The following is a 10,787-nucleotide window of genomic DNA, read 5'->3' as shown; positions in this document are numbered from 1 at the left end:
AGGAGATGGCCCCTGCCAGCAGAGGGGACAGCCCAAAGAGGGTCCGCCTGACAGCTGGGCTCCCCTAGTCCCACAGACCAGTCCTCACACTCCATCAGTGCTTGAGGAGAAAAGCTTCCCTGGCTGCAGCTGTCACATCTGCCTGGGAGGGAGGAGGCACAGCGGCACAGCACCTGATCCCAGGATCCCTTCGCAGCCACAGCCCAGGAGGTCAGTTCAGCCGCTGGCAGCCCAGGGTGAAACACGAAAACTGAGCCGCCCCCAGGGATGCTGATGGCAGTCTCTGGGCACAGCAGTGAGGGGCAAGCTGGGTCACGGGGCGGAGGGCGCTTCCCCTGCACACTCCTGTCCCTGCTGGTTTGGGAGGGGTCGAGCTGTGTGGCCCTGGGGCCCTGGCCGTCCTCCTGGGCCTGACGCAGGCCGGAGCTGCCCAGCCGGGTGCAGGGCGCCATCTTGGGTCAAGGTGCAGCCACAGGGGGCTCCCCTCGCGAGCTGGGTAAGGGAACCCCTGAGAACTGGCGAGCCCCTACTCCCCACCCCAGACGCCAACACCCAATCAGCTGGCTTTGCAGTGGAGAGAGGAGGCGGAAGGACGGAAGGGATGAAGAGAAAAGGGGGAAAACAGAGGTAGGGTGGGAAGGGAGTGGGTTCCCCCAAGAAGGGAGGCTCCAGGAAAGCTAAACGAAGTTTGGCAGCCTGAGGGCGGCGGGCCCCAGCAACGGGGGGCTGGGGGAGGCCGGGGGCGGGCCCTGGACCCACGCCAGCTCGGTCCGCGCTGAGAGGGAGGGAGGGGACGGCAGGGCGGCCTGGGGGAGGGGAGCCGGGGTGAGGGCGGGACACAGACCAGGGCCGCCCGTGACTCCGAAGCTCCGGGACTCCCCGGGGCGCAGGGACTCGGGCCGATGACCCCAATCTGCAGCCTCGGTGAGGCCTCGTCCTTCACTGTGCGGATACGAAGCTTTCAAGGACACGTCTGCACCGGCCCAGCGGCGGTGCGTGTGCGTTGTGTCCTCGTGCGTGTTGAGTGCCGCGCAGGGTGCTTCTGCTGCAGGGGCGACCCCGGACGCCCCCACACTCGCGGCTCCCGGCCCTCCCCGCTACGCCCACCCTGCGTTTTCCGGCCCCACGGCCGGCCGGGGCGGGATACTCGCCCGCCCCCGCCCCACCCCCACACTGCGGCGCCGCCACCGCCGCCACTGCCGCCGCCCCGGCTCCCACGGCCCGCGGGGGCAGGGAGGAGCCAGGCACGACGTTCCCCTTGGCCCCGCACGCTGCCTGGTCTTCCGCGGGGAGGTGTGCCCCCCAAGTGGCACTCTCCCCACCCTCATGGCCCCTCCTAGATCCACTGGCACCCTGCACCCCCAGCCACAGGTGGCCGAAGGAGGATCTCTGCGCAGTGTTCCCTGGCCCAGCCCCGCGATTACCCCTCCGGCCGCCCTGCGGGGCCTCCCGTGTCCTCCGCCCCGCCGGGCCCTGGAGGGCCGGGAGCCGGGGGGAGGGGCGGGGGGCCGGGTCGTGCCAGGCTGCCATTTTCTGCCGCCGCCGCGGAGCCTGCGCGGGGCCCCCGCCCCCTCCTTCGCTCCCTGCGGGCCGCGGCGGGAGCCCATTATTTCGGGTCTGGGTCCGAGCACCCCAGCGCTAGGGCCGCAGGCCCCAGGCGGGGCTCCGGGGCGGGGGCAGAGCCGGAAGGCGGGGGCGGCCCGTCCGGAGCCCCTGCGGCAGCGCCAAGCCGGGCACAGCGGCTGAGGCCAGCAGTGAAGGGGCCCCCCCAGCGGCATTGTATAGACTTGAACTTGAGCCCGGAGCGGGGCGGGGGCGGAGAGGGGGCTCTGAGCCGGGAGCTGGCGGGACGGGAGGGGGCGCCTGCCGAGCCCGCGGGGACATAAACAAACCCTCAAATGCCCCGCGCCGCTCCGGCCAGCCCAGACCGCCGTCCCCGCCCGCAGCCCTGGACCCGCGCGCGCCTGGCGCCGAGTTGCAGGGGTCCAGGAGCGTGCCCCAAGCCGGGCACTGCCCGCCGCTGTGCCCCCCGCCCGGCCTCCCCTCCTCCTCGCTCGCCTCCGGGCGGGCCGGCCGCCCGGGCCGCCAGTAGCGGCGCTCATTACCGTGTGGCCGGTGGGGTCGGGCCGGCCCGTCTGCGCGCCCTGGTGCCGCGGCGCCGCGTCCCGGATCGTCCTCTGGTCTCGACGCCGCCGCCCGCGCGCCCTCCCTCCCTCCCGGCCCGCCTGCCTGCCTCGCTCCCTTGCTCCCTCCCTCCGCTCGCTGTCGCGCTCCCTCTCTCCGCCTCCGCCGGGTCCCCCCCTCCCACCCTTCTCTCCGCCTTCCTCCTTCCCTCCCTCCGGCAGCCCACGGGCCCAGGCCTCCGCCCGCAGCTCGCCCCCCGCGGCCGCGCTGGCCTCGGCCCCGGCGCTGCAGAGCTGGCCCGGGAGGCAGAGCTGACTGGGGGGCCCGGGGCGTCGTGGCGGGAGCGGCCTGGGCGCGCGACTGGTCCTAGCGCCCACGGTCTGACTTCCCGGCCTCTGCAGCCCCGCTGGGGGTCCCCGCACTCTGAGAGACGAGGGCTGGACCCCGCAGCGCCCCGACCCTGCCTGCGCTGGGCCTGGGCACCCCGCCTCGCCGCGCTCCCGACCACTCCGCCGGGGCCCTTGCTGCAGCCCTCCCCCCTCGGGGCGCTTCGCTACCTGGCACTGCCTCTGCGCAGGGTCCCCGCATCCAGCACTGGCCGCAGGGACAGCGGCCCCTCCTCTCCCCAGGCCGCGGAGCCCCCGGCGGCCTTCGCCCTGCAGTTCTCCCGACCTCCGCCAGAGCCCACTGCACTCTGGCTGCCTCAGCACTGGGCTGGGGACAGCAGCGCCGGCCCTTCGGCGCCCGCCGCAACCCTCACCCCACCCTCCACCCCCGCCAGGTAGGGCGGCCAGTGGAGGCCGCCCACTCAACAGGGCCAAGGTCGGGACTCCAGGCCTATCCACGCTGCTCTGGAGGCTCGAGGGCCTCTATGGGATGAGCCCCCTTGAAGGGAGTAAGCTCCCTGTACCTTGAGTTGTCCAAGTAGTGCCCAGTGGAGCCCTCAGTTGGGCAGTGGGAGACTGAAGGATTTCATGGAGTTGGAGGTTGAATTAAATGACATTGAAGATCCCTTCCAGCTCTAAGACTGTGCACACCTACACTTAACCTCGCGCTTACTCACCCCTTTGCCGTGGGGGTTGTTCTTCCCATAGCGTTCTCAGGGCTCCAGGTTTCTGATTTGGGGCCTCGCTGTCTACTTCCAACAGCACAGCCATCCTCTGCTCATCACTTTCCCAACTGCCACCTTTGGGGCTTGGTGCTGGGTCCCCTGCCCCCAGCCTGGCTCCCCGCTTCTGCTTTCATCTCCACCAGCCATCTCCCACTGCACACTCTCATTTTACCCACGTAGCTTCAGCTGCATGTCAGTGCCTTGAGCTCCCTAACCCAGGACATGGTGTGCTCCCTTCTCCAGGCACCCACCACCCCACTGGTGGGCAAGGGCAACTGAAGAGGGTACCTAGGCTGTCACTGCTGAAAACAATGCTACTTTCCCCCTTTCCCACACCAGCTTCACCCCTTCGAGGGTCACAGGTACAGAGTCACCGAACTCTGGGACACAGAGCTGGCCTTTCATCGGAGAGATTTTCCTCTGGAAGCCCTCTAATGCTTCCAGGTCCTTTATTCTGCCCCACTTCCTGAAACTCAAGATCAGAGGCCACTCTCCACACAACTGTCCTGACCTTTTTCAGTGTCATACTCACTCAGGTGGTCACCCTGTGCCACTGATGATAAGCTCTGCTATCCATGATCTCCACCTGGCCAGTTCCAAAGACTCATCATGTTCCCTCCATGAGGACAGGGACCTCATCTGTCATCTCTGTAGTTCAGCACTCAGCACAAAGTAGGTTCTCAATAAACCTTGATTAAATGAATATGTGCACTGCAGGCCCCTTGCCATTTTGCTTTCAACATCAAGATGGGCAACCACAGACATTAAAGCTTGGCTCAGGGGACACCCATGCTTAGAAAGACAGCTGCCATTCCTCTCCCTTCCTCAAGGGCTTATATAATACTGCCTCCAAATAGCAGCTACAATTTACTGAGTGTTTCCTGTGTGCCAGGCACCAGATTTGGCAATTTTCCATTAGTCCTTACCAACCCTGTGAGGTAGTGCATATTATCTGTACTATACAGATGAAGAAACCGAGGCTTAGTCAAAGCCACACAGTTTGGAAGTGGTAGAGCCAGGATTCAAGATGGGCAATGTAAGTTTCTATCCAGTAGAGCTATTTATGATGAAATCATTGGGGGCCCAGGATGGGTATGACCTTGGATGTCTGTGTTGCTGGGCTCAAGCAGACCCAGGTAGCCATGTTAGGGGGGTTGTGTCCAGTAAGAAGCCACCATGTGGCTACAGGGTTGGTTCCAGAGCCTGGCCCTGATGTCTTTGGCATGAGGAGGATCCTCCAGGTGGTCCTGAGAAGAGGCATATCAGTGCTGGCTAACCCTACTGGGCCTTCCTCAACTGCATCACACTGGGTCCAGCCTACAGTGATTTAGCCTTTGGGCTCCCATACCTCCCTCACTTCTGTCTGCCCCACTGTGGCCTGACCAGATTTCTGGTTCATCTAGATCATCTGGGGTGAGGGGCAGTATCAGTAAAGACAGGCTAAGTTATCCTGTGATAACACAGAACCCCAAGTCTTGGTGACTTAAAACTACAGAGGTTCTGCAGAAAACAGTGTGGTGGTTCTTCACAAAAATTAAACATAGAGTTACCATATGATCCAGCAATTCCACTTCCAAGTATTCCCGAGAGAATTGAAATCGGAGACTCAAATAAACATTTGTACACCAGTGTTAATAACAACATTATTCACAATAGCTAAAAGGTAAATGCAACCCAGATGTTCATCAACTAGTAAGTGGAGAAGGAAAACGTGCCATATACATAACCATAGAATATTATTCAGCCTTAAACAGGAAGGGAATTCTGACAGGTACTAACACTATCGATGAACCTTGAAAACATGCTAAGTGAAATAAGTCAGACACGAAAGGACAAATACTGTATGAGATACCTAGAAAAGTCAAATTCATAGAGACAAAGTAGAACAGCGGCTACCAGGGACTGGGGGCAGGGCCAAGCAGGGAGTTAATGTTCAATGAGTACAGAGTTTTAGTTTGGAAAGATGGACAGTAGTGATGGTTGCACAATATGTGATTCTATTTAATGCTTCTGAACTGTATACTTAAAAATGGTTAAAGTGGTTTCTTTTATGTTATATATATTTTACCATAATAAAAGTAGAGCATAGTACAATTGTAAATTAAATGTATTAAATATATTATTAAAACATTGTTTCTTTTCTTGCTCATGTCACATGTCTACGGCAGGTCTGCAGAGGGGCTGAGCTCATTGAATATTCTGGGACTCTGGCTGACAGAAGAGCAACCATCTCAAGGAGGGCACTGGAGGGTATCACACTGACAACAGCCATTTGTCACTCATTGACTGGAACCAGTCTTACAGCTCTGTTCAACTACAAGGGTCCAGGAAGTAAATGCTACCTAGCCCTCCAAGTGGGGAGAACCAGACATATTTAGCAACCGGCACCAGAGACTGCCACAGGGGTCCTTTCAACTCCTTCGCCAACACCATGTTCCTCTAACATCCTCCACTGAGGGACTTTAGCAGAAGACTCCATCCCCATGCTGCTGACTGAGATGGGAGAAAAAGGGGTACACCTACCCTTGGATCCAACACCCTGCTCCACCTGATATCCTCTCCATCAGTCTGCTTCTGAAACCACTCCTCTTGTTTTTGCCACGCCTCCTCCCTGACTAACAGACCTGGCTTGCCTACCACCCTGCTTAGTGACCTCAACCCCGCAGTGACTTACCACTCACGTCATCTTAACATCCACTGCGTATCACACCACTAGGAGAGCTACATCCTGGACCACTGTCCATGTAGGTTCTTCATCTATACCAAATGGTGATACTTTCACCTGCCTTTCAGGTAGAATGGTTAGGTTAGTCAAGACTCTCTCAGTTGCAAGTGACAGAATACCAGCCTCAACTAGGTTAAACAAACAGAGGGATTCGGTAGTTTAGAGTGTAGGCCATTGGGAAGCCGAGGGTTGGGGATTTAGGAATAGACAGATCTAGGAACTCAGATGCCAGCTCCAGAGCTTGCGCTCCATCACTCTCATCTGCTTTCCCTCCTACTTCATTCAAACTCCAAGACGGCAGCCAGCAATCTTAGATTGCCCATCTCCCAGTTTAGCATCCCAATGGAAAAACATCATTTTCCTTTCCTCAGGAGGCCACTCAGTGCTTTAAGAACGTGAGGTTCCACATCCTTCAACAACGCCCTCCCTCCCCAGCCCTGAGTCATGAGGTCTGAGACACATAACTTTTCTATGTCATCCTCACTCAAGGTGCCTTCCCCAGCAGGACAGTCCAGAGGGTTACTTCAATGATTCTGGCTTTGATTACAAGCCCACCCTGAACCAGGTTCTATAGCCATTGGGATAGTGTGGTCACATGCCCAAGCCCATAACTGGGTGCAGGAGGTGGCATTGGGGCTGCCAGATCCAGCCAGCGCCCCGTGGAGTAGGCAGAGTGTTGTTCCCCAAAGCAAGGGGTGGTGGGCAAATACATTACATTTCCCCCAGTGGCCACCTGGCAACCGTGTGCACCTTCTTTCCTTGTGTATGCACTTTCAAAATGCAGAACTTTCATGATTAGGATTAGTGCCCACATAAAAAGGACCCTGAGAGGTAGTTTGTCTCTTCCACCATGTGAGGACACAGAGAAAAGATGAATGTCTCTGAACCAGGACGCCCGCACCAGACGTCATGATCTTGAACTTTCCAGCCCCCAACGGTGAGGAATGTTTGTTGCTTATAAACCGCCCAGCCTAGTACTTTGTTATAGTGGCCCACATGGACAAGGACAAGATTTGTCTGATGTCTCCTCAAGATTAGCTTCAGGTGATGCATCTTTGGCTGGAATATCACAGAAATGCTGCTGCGTTGTTTCCCTGCATCCTGTCAGGTGGTGTACCATTTCAATTTGGCCCATTACTCATGATGTTAACTTTGATCATTTGATTAAAGGGATGTGTGCCAGGCTTTTCCATTGTAGAGTCTCTCTTTTCCCCATTGTAATCGTTAAGTGTTTTGTGGAGAACTACTTTGAGACTATGTAAATATCCCATTCCTCATTAAACTTGCAACTGATTCATAATATTTATTTCTAATGATGTGGACTCATGGATTCTTATTTTATTCAGTGGTTTATAATCTGTTAGTATCATTATTTATTTTGGTGCTCACACTTACCCATGTTTTGCCTGTGGGAGTCCTTTCTGAATACCATCATTCTTTGAGCACTTCCTTCCTTTTAAATGTGACATATTCTGGATTCATCTTGTTTCTTCCTTGACCCAACTCTGAAACCTGTGATTTGTCCAAAAAAGGTTCAGTTCCTTTTAGTAAAGAATGGTATTTAGAAACCAAGATTTAGGCACAAGGCATACTTTTTGCTACTGGGGTTTCATTCCTGGTTGGTATTCTCAGTAGACAGAAAAAAATACATATGTAGGAGTATGTATATATATACAATATTCCCTCACTTATTGCAGGCATTATGTTCTAGACCCCCTCTGTGATAGGTGAAAATCTGCAAAGTAGGAACCTTACATTTATTTTAGTATTTATATATATTTTAAGGTTTTATAAAACCTTCCCACACACTTATAAACCATTCCCAATCCCTTATTAACCTTTTCCACACTTTTATAAACACTACTTATGTTCTTAAACATATTCTACACCCTTAAACCTATAGAACTTTAACAACATACGTATACAGTACCGCAAAAGCCCGCGATATAGTGAAAAATCGCGATAAATAATTAAATATAATATTTTTTTTAAATCCATGATACAGTGAGGCCACGATAAGTGAACTGTGATATAGAGAGGGACTACTGTACAGATATATATGTATATATACACCCATATATTTTACATCTATATTTATTTTCATACCTGTCAATATATAGGGTGAGGTTCATGCTGAAGTGAGAGACAGAGGCTGAGGTGCTTCACGTGGGAAGGGGCTGAACCAGCATCTAGAAATGTGGGGAAGTTTATGGCAGTTGGTATGAGAAATCCATAAGAGGGTAAAAACAAAAACAAAAAGGCCCTGACCAGCGTGGCTCAGTTGGTTGCATATTGTCTGCAAAGCTAAAGGTCACCGGCTCAATTTCCAGCCAGGGAATAGGCCTGGGTAGCAGGCTAATCCCCAGTTGGGGCATGGAGCGATGTTTCTCTTGCACACAGATGTTTCTTTCCTTCTCTTTCTCCCTCCACCCCCTCCCTCTAAAAATAAATAAATAAAATCTTTTTTAAAACAAAGGGTAAAAGAAAATTGATTAAGAGAACTGTGTTCTGGCACACTCAAAACCATACAGGACTTCTGGCCAAGATGGAGATGTAGACGGACATGCTGCATCTGCCTCCACGGCTAAGAGGGAGTACAGCTGCCTCAAAACTGGAGATAGCCAGAGGTTCCAGGAAGTCAGGCTGCATGGAAGTCCAGCAAACAGGGATGTGGAGAAGAAATGCTCATCCAGACAGGTGGGAGGGGCAGAGCCGGAGCAGAGAGGACGCGGTGTGGTGGTGGCAGCGGTGGCGGCAACAGCAGGCCGGCAGAAAGTGCAGTTGCACATTTCGGAAAGTCAGGGGGGACACCTGGGGAGCGTTCTCAGCTCTTCACCAAACCTCACGGCCCACGGTCCCAGCACCAGGGAAAATCAAGCCTCATTGCTGCTGACTGTGTGGACCAGTGAGGGTTGGGGTGGAGACGGAGACGGCCAGTCTCAGCGGAGTCTGCTTGTTTGAAGGGCCCCCATGGTCCTGGAACGTCCACAGGCCCACCCACTCTGGGAACGACGGCCAGGGCAGCAGCTGGAGGGGTGCTGGTCCAGTGCAGGAGTGGTAGAGGTGCCTGGAAGTGGGGCGAGTGCTGGGCAGGCTGCATTGTTCCCTCTCAGACCCCTCCCCCACACACAGTGCCACAACGTGATGAAACAGGTCACCCTGTATTGACAAATCTCTAGGGCTCCGCCCCTTACAACGTAACAGGAGCGACAGCTCTACCTGGGACGCTGAGGCAAACAAACACAGGAGTCTGTCTGAATGAGAAGACAGAGACATATGGCCCAAAAGGGGAAATGGATCAAGGTTCCAGTGGGAGAACTAAGCGACGAGGAGATAGCCAACCTAACAGATGCAGAGTTCAAAACACTGGTGATATCTGTCACAGGCTTGACAGATATGCTTGAGTATGGCAGACTCATAAGGGAAGACGTGAAGGTCATGCTAAGTGAAATGAAGGAAAATCCACACAAAACCAATGGTGAAGGGAAGGAAACTGGGGTTCAAATCAATGATTTGAAACATAAGGAAGAAAAAAACAGTCAACCAGTGCAGACTGAGGAAGCAAGAATTGAAAAAAAGCTTCCCAAATTCTGTGAAAGAGATGGACATACAGGTCCGGGAAGCATGGAGGGTCCCGGGTGAGCTGGACCCAGAGGGGACCACACCAGTACACATAATGACTGAGATGCCAAAGGTGAAAGATAAAGACAGAGTCCTAGGGGCAGCAAGAGAGGCGGGGAGTTGCCTACAGGGGATTGCCTATAGGACTATCAGCTGATTTCTCAGAGGACACTTTGAAGGCAGGAAGAAACTGGCAAGCAGTATTCAATGTGATGAAAGAAAACCTACAACCAAGATTACTCTATCCAGCAAAGCTATCATTTAAAGTGGAAGGACAGATAAAGTGCTTCCTAGACAAGGTAAAGCTAAAGGAGTTCATCATCACCAAGCCATTATTATATGAAATGTCAAAGGGACTTACTTAAGAAAAAGAAGTTCAAAACTATGAACACTAAAATGACAAGAAACTCACAACTATCAACAACTAAATCTAAAAAAAAAACAAAATCCAACTAAGCAAACAAAAATAGAAACAGAATCATAGGTATGGGGATCATTTGGAGTGTTATCAGCTGGGTGGGGGAAGGGGGAGAAATGGGGAAATGGTGCAGGGACTAAGAAGCATAATCGGTTGGTACAAAATAGACAGGGGGTGTTAAGAATCATATACGAAAGGGTGAAGCCAAAGAACTTATATTCACGACCTATGGACATGAACTAAGTGGAGTGGGATTGCTGGAGGGAAGAAGGGTACTGGGCAGAGGGGAGCAAATGGGAAAAACTTAGAACTACTGTAACAATATAATCAATAAAATAAAAAAAAAACCATACAGAATGAACCTGTGTCTTTATGATTTTCTCTGTGAATTAGGATAATTACATTTTATGGGTTACAAAACACTTCCACATCTACACCATTTAATGCTCACAACTTCTACGTGGGTACATGTAGTCCACGCAGCTGCTTCGGGTCTTTGTGGGGTTAATTACTAGCTCACTGAGTTCCCAGGAAATGAGTTGACTGGGACTCCTGGGTCTGGGAATCAACATTCCCAGACCCAGGGATTCCTCAGCCTCTGACAGAATCCCCAGGAAACCATGACCATACCAACAGGAAGATGGCCCTTCTTCCCTGCAGGCCCTCAGCACAGCCATGGAGGGCAATGAATCGGGGGTGGGAGCAGCGCAGGATTCTCCCAGCAAACTGGACTGGAACTGGCTCCAAAGTGGAGGCATGAGCCCTGGCCACTGCGCCAGCAGTGTGGT

General features: G+C 53.9%; 1 long non-coding RNA gene across 1 annotated transcript; it reads left to right on the top strand.

Moving 5' to 3' along the window:
• Positions 1 to 333: 333 nt before the first annotated feature.
• Positions 334 to 7,273, top strand: LOC150005779 (uncharacterized). Its single transcript, XR_016511898.1, has 2 exons — positions 334 to 627; positions 5,404 to 7,273. It is a non-coding gene; the product is annotated as an uncharacterized LOC150005779 (long non-coding RNA).
• Positions 7,274 to 10,787: the final 3,514 nt, after the last annotated feature.

This window comes from Furipterus horrens, unplaced genomic scaffold (assembly GCF_987537825.1).
Source record: "Furipterus horrens unplaced genomic scaffold, mFurHor1.1.pri manual_scaffold_6, whole genome shotgun sequence".
Classification (NCBI taxonomy): Eukaryota; Metazoa; Chordata; class Mammalia; order Chiroptera; family Furipteridae; genus Furipterus; species Furipterus horrens.
Note: the sequence above shows the minus strand (reverse complement) of the source record. Positions and strands in the feature narration are given on the sequence as shown.